The following is a 13,012-nucleotide window of genomic DNA, read 5'->3' as shown; positions in this document are numbered from 1 at the left end:
CAAGTTGTCTCAACGTGCAATTGTCACTAAGACAGACATCAATTTCTCTAACGTAGAAATTGTACAAAAGGGGGCTTAAACATGAGCCTTGGGGGAGACCCATGTAGCTAAATCGAAAAGCTGTAGAGTTTCCATGAGAAAAGCTCATATGTTTTTCTGACAGCAAATTGTACAAAAAATTATTCATTAATGGAGACAATCCACAAGCGTGGAGTTTCTCTGAAAGAACTTCAACGGATACTGAATCAAAAGCCCCCTTGATATCCAAGAACACAGAAGCCATTTGCTCTTTCTTAGCAAAAGCCAACTGAATTTCCGAGGAAAGCAACGCGAGACAGTCGTTCGTTCCCTTACCCCTACGGAAACCAAATTGAGTATCTGAAAGAAGGTGGTTCGTCTCAACCCATTTGTCGAGGCGAAAAAGGATCATTTTCTCCATCAATTTCCGAATACACGACAGCATCGCGATGGGCCGATACGAATTGTGATCCGACGCGGGTTTATCAGGCTTTTTAATGGCTATCACCCTTACTCGTCTCCAATCGTCGGGAACAATATTGAGCTCCAAGAACTGATTGTACAAGTTCAACATGCGCCTCTTAGCGACGTCTGGGAGGTTTTTCAGCAAGTTGAACTTGATTCTATCAGATCCCGGGGCAGAATTGCCACACGAAAGGAGAGCGAGTGAAAGTTCGACCATTGAAAAAGGCTGACTGATTTCGTGTACCGAATTCGCGGTTTCGCGAGGAATCAACTGCGACGGCACGGAATCCGGACACACTTTTCGCGCGAATTTAAGAATCCATTGATCCGAGCATTCCTCGCTTTCGTTGTTAGTAGACCGGTTACGCATTCTTCGCGCCGTACTCCAAAGCGTATTCATAGACGTTTCGCGCGACAATCCGTCTACAAACTGCCGCCAGTAACCCCGTTTTTTGGCCTTGATGAGGCTCTTGAGTTCGCGTTCAAGAGATGTGTATGCGTTGAAATGCTCGCGTGTTCCGCGTTTCCGAAAAAGTTTAAACGCGTCGGACTTTTTACGGTAAACCTCCGTGCATTGTTGATCCCACCAGAGCGATGGTGTTTTCTTACGAATAGACGATCGCGGCACCGGTCGTGTTTGAGCTTGAAGTGCGCTGTCGACGATGAGATTAGAGAGGAAATTATATTCCTCCAACGGCGGAAGCTCTTCCACTGACGATGCTGTATCGTCTATCGCGGATTGGAACTTAGTCCAATCGATGTTACGGGTTAGATCATACGCGACGTTAACGGATTCTGACGAGTTGAACCCACTGGCAATCGAAATTTTGATTGGCAGATGATCACTACCGTGCGGATCCTGGATTACATGCCAAGTGCAATCCAACGATAGTGAATTGGAGCAAAAGGTGAGGTCTAATCTGCTACCATTCGAGGATGCACCAGCCAAACGTGTTACTTCTCCATTGTTAAGTATTGTCATGTTGAAGTTGTCGCAGAGATCATAAATCAAAGTAGAACGGTTATCATCGTACAGCTCCCCCCAGCCTGTACCGTGGGAGTTAAAATCTCCCATGATCAACCATGGAGCGGGAAGTACCGCACATATGTCGAAAAGTTGTTTGCGATTAACAGAGACTCTAGGAGCAATATATACAGAAGCAATACAAAGGCTCTTACCTTTAATGGTAGCCTGACATGCGACAACTTCAATACCGGGGAATTCGGGAAGATTCACTCTATAGAAGGAATGGCACTTTTTGATCCCCAAAAGTACCCCTCCTCCACGTGAATCCTCACGATCCAATCGAATAATGTTAAAATCAAAAAAAGGGAGATCAATTTCTGAAGAGAGCCATGTTTCACAGAGGGCAAATGCATCGCAATTATTGTTATGGACTAAATACTTGAACGAATCTAATTTCGGAATAAGACTTCGACAATTCCACTGTAGAACAGTGATCAAATCCCCGACCTCGTTTGGAAAATTATCCATCGAAGGAGATGATAGCTGCAAGAAGGGGCCATTTTGAAGTCAATTGCTTCAAGAAGGATTTCACAGTCGGAAGCAATGTGAGGACAATGCTTTTCAGAGGATCAGAAATGTTGAGGTATTTGAGAATACCGTCCACAATGTCATCAAATGAGAACAGCCCAGATGAAGAAGGGGTTTCTGTTCTTAAAATTGGGGCATCAGGGGTTTTGGATGTCCCCGGAAGAGGTGGAAAATCCTGGGTATAATCAGTTCTGCGGAATCCAGGAGGAGTATAAGTCTCCTTTTTTCCACCACTCCTTGATTTGGGCAAGCTGATTTGGGGTTCTTGATCTGCAACTTTCCGCGAACGGATGCGTTTTCGTTTCCGGGCAGAACCTTCCGGAAAACTGAAAGAAACTCCCTCCTCAGCCAAGTCAGAGCCAGACTCGTCATCTGACAAAAGAGCGAAGGGATTTGTTTCGTTGGTCGATGGCTTGGCTGTCTTAAGCATTTCTGCAAAAGACCGCCTGGAACGTTCCTTAAGGGAGCGTTTCATTTTGTCCCCGAGCTGTTTGTACGCTGTTCACGACGAGAGAGCATGAGGAGGAGTTCCATTGCAGTACACGCATTTTGGTGCAGTAGCTGCGCAGGCGCCATCCTCATGCTTCTCCCCGCATGTGGAGCAGCGTGCCTTGTTGCCGCAGTGGGAGGCCGTATGTCCCAACCGCTTACAATTCTGGCAGTTCATGACCCGAGGTACAAACAACCGCACAGGAAGACGAAGTTTTCCCAGCTCGATGTATTGAGGAAGGGCAGATCCAGAAAAGGTCACCCGAAACGAGTCTGTGGGGGTAAAACTCTTTTTACCCTCGCTGAGCGATACTGACTTCATTCTATGAACGGCCAGTATCTTTACCGGAGGAAGCAAGGGGTTCTTGAATCGGCCAACCGCTTGCTTCTCCAGTATCTCGGGGTTCAGGCTCGCCTCAGTGACCACGCCTTCGATCTCCACATCAGAAGCTGGAATGTACACCCTATATTCCAGTGTGAAAAACTGGGAAACAGCAATTTCATTGGTCTGTTTCAGGTTAGCGACGGTCACACGAAGTTTGTTGTGCCTAACCTTCGTTATTTCGGTCACGGCAGAGAATCGCTTTGTCAGATCATCAGATATCTGAACAACATTCAAGGGTTTGTTTTTGGGCTGAAAATAGACAACCCATGGGCCAGTCGAGTCATTCGGGTAGGCCCGCAATCTGGAGCTTTTCTCAGCCTGCCCATTGTCAGACTGAGACGACGAACCATGGATGACATCATCATTTTTCTGAGATGAATGGTCATCCATGTCGTCTTCTGACAAAACATCCATTTTGTTCAACTAGTGGGAGCGCAAAATGCTCTCCCACTGAACGCACAGACACAATACACAGAAAACACTACAAACACAGAAATACAAAATGAAAATTTAACTAATGGGGGAGGAAAAGAAACAAAAAAAACAAAAACTTATCTGATAATCCTATACTACTACCACCGAGCGTTATATGTGTAGGCGTTTACACAGATGACTGGGAAGCGACGCGCAGCGTGGATGACCTTCGCTGTGGTGCACTTGATCGAGGCTCGGTACTCAGCGCACACAGGCGCACGATGATTGATGAACGATGTAGATGTAGAAACGGGTGCTCACACTCGATGATGATGATACGTGAGCGGGTATGCGTAAGCGCGTATGCGTGACCACGCAACGATGATGCCCAAATTGGTTCGCGAATTTCCAATAGCACGGATTACTCTTTCCGAAAATGACACTTTCTACTAAAAAAAACTCACTTTTCGATCAATTTACCGGGAACTATGCCAGGAGTCACTTAGTGAGAAAAAAAACTGATAATTTATATCAAGCGAATACCGAGAAAACTTCCAAAACAACGGAGCGCGAAACAAGTCGACCGTACTTCTTGCTAGGACGCAGTGAGATGATACGGTAATTTAGCAAACCATCTTTTCCGTTTATATATTACCCATACACACCCTATGACTCAAATCTCCTTTAGTCTGTGTGTGTGTATGTGTGTGTGTGTATGTGTGTGTGTGTATTTCCACTTTTTCGGCAGATCTAAATCAATTATAGTGTCCCTATTTCATAAGCGTTGGCGAAGGCCGCATGAATCGCGTCGCCCTTCGGCTACGATGCTACTTCCAATTAGTAATTAAATATTGCAAAAAAGTGTTTATCATCATCGGTCAGAATTTCGAACAGTATATACATAACAAGTTATAACTTACCAACAGCATAGAGCAGCGTGATTCCATACCTAAAACTACTTCCGAACGCTTGTCCCTTCTTGGTGGGTGGTGGTGTGAAAAATTTAAAATCTCATTTCCTTCCTTCGTCGTTGAGACCATTGATTAGACACAGCTTAGGTAGGGACAGGAGGACAGGATATGGACTTAACGCTCGCTTGGTGCCGTTCGTCACGGTCGCTTTGCGGGGTTGTTCGTCTTTTTAGCCGGAGATTAATATCTCCTTGGGTGCTACTGTGACATTCTAGCGGTTTCGTTTTAATGTGTTTCGTACGTTATGCTGGGAGAATGCATGTGCGCGTTTAGATGACGGATGTGCGCCTCTGCTTTGATGCGGTTGAATTAGAATGCTTCGCGCAGATGTACGATAGAATTATGATGACTGCCTTGGTGCTGCTGCTGCTGGAGGTGTGTAACTTTGACTTACCTCTTGTCAGTCTCTATGTGACACAGTTTTTGTTTAATGGTTGTGCGGTCTTGGTTGGGTGGAAGTAAAATCTTTTTGGTTAGACTGAAATGTGTGTAAGCTGTGCATACTTTCAGCGCTAGTTGGCGTTGCTAGATCGCTGCTCCTCTCTCCATTTATGCTGCAGCTCCGACATAATCTGTGTAACTGCTCTGTTGACGGCATCCAAGTACTCTCCTCTCGACACATTTCATCGACGACATTGTCCACGTTAAGGATCTCAGGTCATCTCCCTTAGCACTGCCTCGAACTTTGAACAGTCGAAGACCATATGCTCCGGCGTTTTATCCACGTTGCCACACTCCGGACAGAGGGGTGACTCTGCGTGTCCGAACCGATGCAGGTATCTCCTGAAACAGCCGTGGCCAGACAGGAACTGCGTTAGGTGGAAGTTGACTTCTCCGTGTTTTCTGTTCACCCAGGTCGAAAGAATCGGTAATAGTATAGAGGTAACTCTAAGACTAGTAGGTCCCGAAGAAACGTGCTCAACTTTTTGGCTCAGCTCTGGTACTATCTTCGTCCCAAGCTAATCGAACCCCTCATTTTGTCTGTCAAAATTTCATAGCGAATCAAAACAACATTGTGTAGTGATGGAGAAGTAACCGATGAATTAGCTACAAGCTGTAGTATGCCATGATAATATGTAGTAACGAATAAATTTAGTTTCAATTCATCAATCACATCAAGCAGACCTATTCACTCAATTGTCCCATTAGGTTATGGGCCCAGACAGTTGCTATAGAAACGGCTCTGTTTGGTGAAGAAGAAAATTTTACCAATTTTTTCGAAGTAAGAAATTTTTGAAGAAAATGGATGGCGGAGGCTCGGGCGAAGGCTCGGGTGGACGAGAAAACGGAAGAGCCTCGGCTAGCGGACGAATGCCAGGAAGTTCAGTTTCGTTGCCGGTGAGAGAGATTCTACGCGACGCGGAGAACTACAGCTCCTTCGCGACCAAGATGATCCTGATCAAGGAACGATCGTGGTGCGCAGTAAAGGAAAAGCGGCAATCCGGAGGTTAGTGAAGATGTTTTCGAGCAAGCTTTGGCCACGATATGTTTGAGCATCGATCCCAAGATTTATGGGCTGGTGCGCAACGAAAAATCTGCGAAAGATGCTTGGGACAGTCTGCGGAATACGTACGAGCACAGTGGTTCCACCAGGAAAATTGGACTACTGAGAAGACTAACGGGGATCCGGCTGGTTGGCGCTGAACGCGATGAGGACATCATATGCCAAACGATGCAGGAGTACGTGAACGAACTTTTTACGACACGTCACCAACTATCGGAGGTCGGTTTCGAAGTCGACGATACTTGGCTGGCGAGTCTGCTGATGAAGGGTCTACCGAAGCAGTACGAACCGATGACCCTGGGATTGGAGTCGTCGGGTATGAAGCTTACGGCGAACGTTGTCAAGGCGAAAATTTTGCAAGATGTGAAGATCAGCAAGAAGCCATGCGAAGATGGAGCGTTCCACACAAAAACGGAGCAGATGAAACCTACCGATCCATCGAGCGTGAAGTGCTTTCGGTGCAAGAAGTTGGGACACTATACGTCGCAATGCCAGAATAAAGCCAGTGAAAGGAAGGAAACCCGTGGGAAACATAGTGGCCATGCTGCATTTTTCGCGGCGTTTAATACGGAACAGTCGACCAAGGACGATGTTGACTGGATTTTTTATTCCGGAGCTACAACACATCTGTGCCGGAACAAGGACCATCTGAAGGCTGCAGAGAATATGTCAGCAAGCATCAACGTTGCGAATGACACTGCAGCTGCTGTTGTTGCCAAAAGCGCCGTCAATTTGGAATAAGACATTGGAGGTACGTCTTGTGAAATCACCATTAGTAATGTTCTGAGCGTTCAAGATTTGGCGTTAAATTTGTTACCCGTTAACAAGATGTGTCAGAACGGGTATCAACAAAGACTCTTCTAAAGTTGTCAGCACTACGAACGAAGTTGTGGCGATTGGACAGCATTCGGATGAACTCTACAAGTTGGCGTTGGCTAAAAGTTCATCAGTTCACTTGGCTCGAGGGCAGAACAGCTTCCAACTATGGAATCAGCGGATGGGGCACCTATCGGCTGGCTGCATGAGGAGACTCAGAAGCATGGTAACTGGAATTGAGTTTGAGGATTCTTTTCAATGTGTTCCGTGTATCCAAGGCAAGCACCAACGACAGCCGTTTAAGGTGAAGGGTCACAGGACTGAACGTTTGCTTGAGCTGATTCTTTCCATTCTGATCTCTGTGGGTCGATGGAGACAACGTCGATAGGGGGACGTTTATCGAAGATGCTAGCAGGAAGGCGTTCGTCTATTTCCTGAAATCAAAAGCAGATGTGTTAGAAGCGTTCGAAGATTTCAAGTCGTATGCAGAGAACCAGACGGGTGAGCAAATCAAGCGGATCAGAACGGACAATGGCAAGGAGTACGTCAATCGGGAGATGCGCTGTTACCTTCGGCGAGCTGGCATTCACCACGAAACCACGGTTCCGTACAATCCGGAGCAGAACGAGCACGTTAGTGGAGCCAGCCAGAAGCATGTTATGCGATGCTGAACTAGAGAAGCGATTCTGGGTGGAAGCAGTAGCCATTGCTTCTTACGTGGTCAACCGATCACCGACAAAAGGCCTACCGGTCACTCCCGAGGAAAAAATCACTGGAAATCGTCCCGATTTATCGCGCCTTCGTTTGTTTGGAAGCGAGGTAATGGTGCACGTTCCCAAAGAGAAGCGACGGAAGTGGGATGCGAAGTCTCAGCGGTGTACAGTTTTAAAGCGCAGAACGTAGTAGTTAGCCGCGACGTGATAATTTTGAGGGAAGACCGAATAATGCTGAGAGAAGGTGATCCGTCGCACAGGCGACTCCTATCGAAATAGTTGTGCGGAACGAACAAGATGATGCGGAGGAACAGGGCGTTGACGAAGGTGATCACGAATCACTAACGGATGAGGGCGAGCTCAGTGACAGCAACAAATCCCGGAATGGCGACAACGATGATACTTTGATTGATGCGGATCAACAACCTGCTGCGGTCCCTCCACAAACAGAGGACCCACAACAGTTGGTAAGGCGCAGTGCGAGGGAGCGCGTAACTCCAGGTAAGTATCCATATTTTCATTTGGGTTTCGGTATTCTTCCTCACGGAACTTCCCAGTTACCCGAGGTCCCGGATAATTTTAATGTCGAGCCACAGACGTTCCAAGAAGCGATTACGAGCGATGAAAGCAACCGTTGGAAGGACGCAATGGTTGAGGAGTATCGAGCGTTGCTGAAAAATCAAACCTGGGAGCTCACCGATTTGCCAGAGGGAAGGAAAGCACTCCGCTGCAAATGGGTGTTCAAGATCAAGACGAACCCCGACGGATCCACAGAGCGACACAAAGCCCGCTTGGTAATCAAGGGCTATTCTCAAGTCAAGGGCATCGATTACGAGGAGACTTACTCACCCGTGGTCCGGTATGCTACCATTTGGTACTTGATGTCGTTAGCTACCAGAATGGATCTCAAGATACATCAGATGGATGCAGTCACAGCATTTCTGCAAGGTGAGCTGAAAGAAGAAGACATATATATGGAGCAGCCGGAAGGATTTATCACCAACGGAAGTCCAAAGAAGGTTTAAAAGCTGAAGAAAGCGCTGTACGGACTGAAACAAGCCAGTAGAGTATGGAACCAGAAGCTGGATGGTGAACTCAAGCGCTTTGGATTCACGCGGTCGAAGTTTGACACGTGTGTCTATTTCAAAATCGAAAACGAGAAGATTGTCATTGTGGCGGTATACGTCGACGACCTACTGATGTTTTCCAACAATCAGCGGTGAGTGAATGGTTTGAAGGAACAGCTCACAACGAAGTTTTTGATGAAGGATCTCGGATTGGCCAACAAATTCCTTGGAATCCGAGTCGGGCGAGGAGACGGAACTGTGTGTTTGGACCAGGAGCAGTACATTCAACTGCTGCTGGAACGATTCGACATGAGTGACTGTGATACAGTAGCAACCCCGGCAGATCACAATCAAATACTATCGAAGCAGATGAGCCCTAGAACTGAAGAAGAACGGAAGCAGATGCAGAAAGTTCCATCTCCAGTTCCTAGCGCAATGTATCCGACCGGACATCAGCTTCGCCGTTAACGCAGTCAGTCATTTCTGCAGCGACCCCGGTAAGCCACACTGGATAGCAGCAAAACGTATTTTGTGGAATCTGAAAGGGACGAAGGATATGAAGCTTACCTACCGCAAGCAAGCAGATAACGGTTTCGTTGAATTCAGCGACGCAGATTGAGGAAACGACATCGAGACGCGACGCTCTATCACCGGATACGTCTCCATGCAGTCAGGTGGAGCGATTTCGTGGAACTGTCGTAAGCAATCAACCTTGGCCTTATCAACGATGGAGGCTGAATACATGGCGGTATCAGCGGCAGCACAAGAAGCCATCTGGTGGAGAGGACTACGGCAGGAACTATCAGGGCAAGACGGAACGATAACCATCTTTTGCGACAACCGAAGTGCGATTAACCTTGCTGAAAGAGAAGTCGGATATTCACCACGCAGTAAGCATATCGATATCCGACATCACTTTGTTCGTGAGAAACAGGAAGAGAAGATTATCAAGTTAGAGCACGTTGGCAGTCATCTTCAAACAGCAGATCTTCTCACAAAGGCGGTGCCGGTTCCTAAACTTGAAGCTGGACGACGAACAATAGGGATTGGTAGAACTCTCGGTTAAGGGGGGATGATGGAGAAGTAACCGATGAATTTGCTACAAGCTGTAGTATGCCATGATAATATGTAGTAACGAAAAAATTTAGTGTCAATTCGTCAATCACACCAAGCAGACCTATTCACTCAATTGTCCCATTATGTAGTACTAGAATTTTGACTAGAATGGGGTACGTTAATCGATTTGCTTGGGACCAATAGGCTAGTCAAGTAGTGAGCCAATTTAAAATCGTTAGTTTCCACCGGTTGGTATTAGTCTATGTGTCCATCTACCGTTCTCCGCCGTGTTTCACTCCTGTTGCCACTTAGCCAACGATTCCACTCTCAAAACCGTACTCTTCCAGCTTTCGCTTCGCCTGTAGCATTCGATGTTCTCCGACTTTTACATCGGTATCAAGCTGATGGTCCCAGCGATGAACCACTGCAAGGCCGTCGCGGCGTTGCTGAAGCAGAAAAACGTAGAGTATTTCTCCCACGATATTGAGGCAACCGAACCGCTCAAGGTGGTCTTGCGTGGCCTTCCCGACATGGAAACAGATGAATTGAAGCCAAATGGATTCAAGTTAAAAATATCTTCAAGATTAATCGTCACGACGCTTCACGTAAATACCGTGACAAGCTGTATCTGGTTCACCTGGAAAGGAATTCAACAGGCTTCAGAGCATTCGGGTCCTTTTCCACATCGCGATACAAGCCAGTCCACCGTGATGATGTCACTCAATGCGCGAACTGCATGCTGTTCGGGCATGGAACGAGAAACTGCCACATGGCCTACCGCTGCAACAATTGTGGCAAACAGCACGCACCTGAAGCCTGCGAGCTAATGGAGCAGGCAAATCTTTTCGCAGAGTAAAAGAAATAAGTCCGCTCGACTCGAGTGGCTAAAGACTATTGAAAATTTATTTCGATTCAACAACTACTGTTGCTACGTAGGTTGCTAAGGTACAGTAGTATATAAGGCAATATGTTCATAGCATACGACATCGTAGGTTACTTCGATTTTTTCTAACACTCCTTCCTGAGTCAAAATTCCTGAAGTGGACCACTGATTTTTCACAAATCATTGGATTCCGTTCAAAATACGTCTATATATTGCTCTTACCACGACAAACAATAACCCAAAATATTTCGGCAAAATGCGCATTTAAACAAAAGTTATAAACAATTAAGTTTTTTGGACCCTTTTTCGAAAAAAAATCTTATCTCTAGATCGGGCCAATGAATTTTTCTCCAGTTTTGATATAATCACAAGAAGACATGTTTCTTCCAAAATCACTAAAATTTATTCATCAAAAATGTAATTTGTTTATAATAATTACAATTTTTTATAAACAAATGCAATTTTTTTGGTGTTCCCCGCACGATACAAGATTGATTTTTTTTTAGAATTGTTCCTTGACTTTTTTCCCATACAGAACCGTTTCAACATTTTTGTCACCAGTATTGGGAGCCGAGTTATAGCAATTTTTGTAACGCGCCGCACCAAGCGCACGGCGCCGCGACGCGCCGCTCGCGCGCGAAGCGAGTCGCTACGCGCTCTTGGTCCGAACTCGTTTCCTCGTTTCGTCTTTCCCGTGTCTTTCCCGATGCGTGAACGCGCGAGCGGCGTGACGCGGCGCCGTGCGCTTGGTGCAGCGCGTTACAAAAATTGCTATAACTCGGCTCCCAATACTGGTGACAAAAATGTTGAAACGGTTCTGTATGGGAAAAAAGTCAGGGAACAATTCTAAAAAAAAAGCAATCTTGTATCGCGCGGGGAACACTAAAAAAATTGCATTTGTTTATAAAAAATTGTAATTATTATAAACAAATTACATTTTTGATGAATAAATTTTAGTGATTTTGGAAGAAACATGTCTTCTTGTGATTATATCAAAACTGGAGAAAAATTCATTGGCCCGATCTAGAGATAAGATTTTTTTTCGAAAAAGGGTCCAAAAAACTTAATTGTTTATAACTTTTGTTTAAATGCGAATTTTGCCGAAATATTTTGGGTTATTGTTTGTCGTGGTAAGAGCAATATATAGACGTATTTTGAATGGAATCCAATGATTTGTGAAAAATCAGTGGTCCACTTCAGGAATTTTGACTCTCCTAAGCTACGAATCCTAATAATGTCTTGAATTTTTCCAGCTTCTGAGTCATCCGCGGTTTGGTGAAACCGTTCGCTGGCTGCTACTTCGTGTTAACATATCGCAGCTCGACGACTCCTCTTTCTAGCACCTCTTTGGCGAAATGATACCTGATGTCTAGATGTTTGGTTCTGGGATTGTAGCCTTGATTACGTGCGATACAGATGACTGATTGATTGTCACACCGGATCGAAATCCCTTGCATACAAAAAATCTGTGGCTGGAAATGATGCCACCATAATGCTTCCCGGGTAGTGCGGGATCTCCTCCCCAATCGGCATCTGTGTAGCCAACCAAATCCTCGCAGTGCTCCTTTGAGTATGTCAGCCGAACTGAACTAGTACCTCGCAGGTACCGGATGATGCGTTTGACAGCATTCCAATTGCTACGTCCGGGATTGCTGTTGAATTGGCTAACTTGGATGACCGCAAAACTGATGTCTGGCCGCGTTGCCTGCGCCAGATAAGTGAGACAGCCAACTGCCTACTGGTAAGGAACCTGCTTCATTTCGCTGATCTCTTCTTGCGTCGTCGATGCCATAGACCTATCCAGTTTGACGCTAGCCTCCGCTGGTGCGGAGACTGGCTTGTAGTTCGCCAGATTGATGCGTCGCAAAATGATGTCGATGTAGTGCTCCTGATCTACCCACAGCTTTCCGTTCTTCCTATCTCGTGTGATCTTCAATCCCAGACAGAAAGTCGCTTCACCTAGGAGGTCCTTCATTTTGAAGCGGTTGTAAAGGAACATCTTCAACTTCCGCTTCAACTTGGCATCGTTGCTGAAGATTAAGAAATCTTCGACATAGATGGTGACGAAAATCATTTTTTCACCGTCGATCCGAAAGTACAGGCATGGATCAACTTTGGACCGCTCCAGTCCAAACTCCTTCAGCGCTTCATCCAACTGGTTGTCCCACACACGGCTGGATTGTTTGAGGCCATATAGTGCTTTTCGCAAAAGACAGACTTCCTTCGAATTACCGGCAAACCCTTCCGGTAGGTTCATATAGATGACTACTTCATTCGTTAGCTTCCCTTGAAGGAACGCGGTGACAGCATCCATCTGCCGTACCACCACCTGGGAATACACTTCGTCAAAATCGATGCCTGGCCGCTGCGAGCACCCTTTCCCGATCAGACGAGGCTTGTACTCCTCGATTTTACCAGTTGCTCCTCGCTTTGTTCTGAAGATCCACTTGTTCCGAATAGGCTTACGATCACTTGTTCGTCAACTCCCACGTCTCGTTTTCTTCCAAAGCAGTGATTTCTTCACGCATGGCCGCGATCCACTGTTCGCGGTCCGGTCCATTGATCGCTTCGTTGTAGCTTCCGGGGTCATCAGACGGCATCTCAGATTGTATCGGTGAGGGCTGGGGTGAAACAACTTTACCAGTAAACGAATTTAAAGTATCCAACGAAAACTGC

This window comes from Ochlerotatus camptorhynchus, unplaced genomic scaffold, assembly GCF_037179485.1.
Source record: "Ochlerotatus camptorhynchus isolate MF236.1 unplaced genomic scaffold, CSIRO-AGI_Acam_v1.1 ptg000389l, whole genome shotgun sequence".
Lineage (NCBI taxonomy): Eukaryota > Metazoa > Arthropoda > Insecta > Diptera > Culicidae > Ochlerotatus > Ochlerotatus camptorhynchus.
This window is presented reverse-complemented; position numbering follows the sequence as displayed.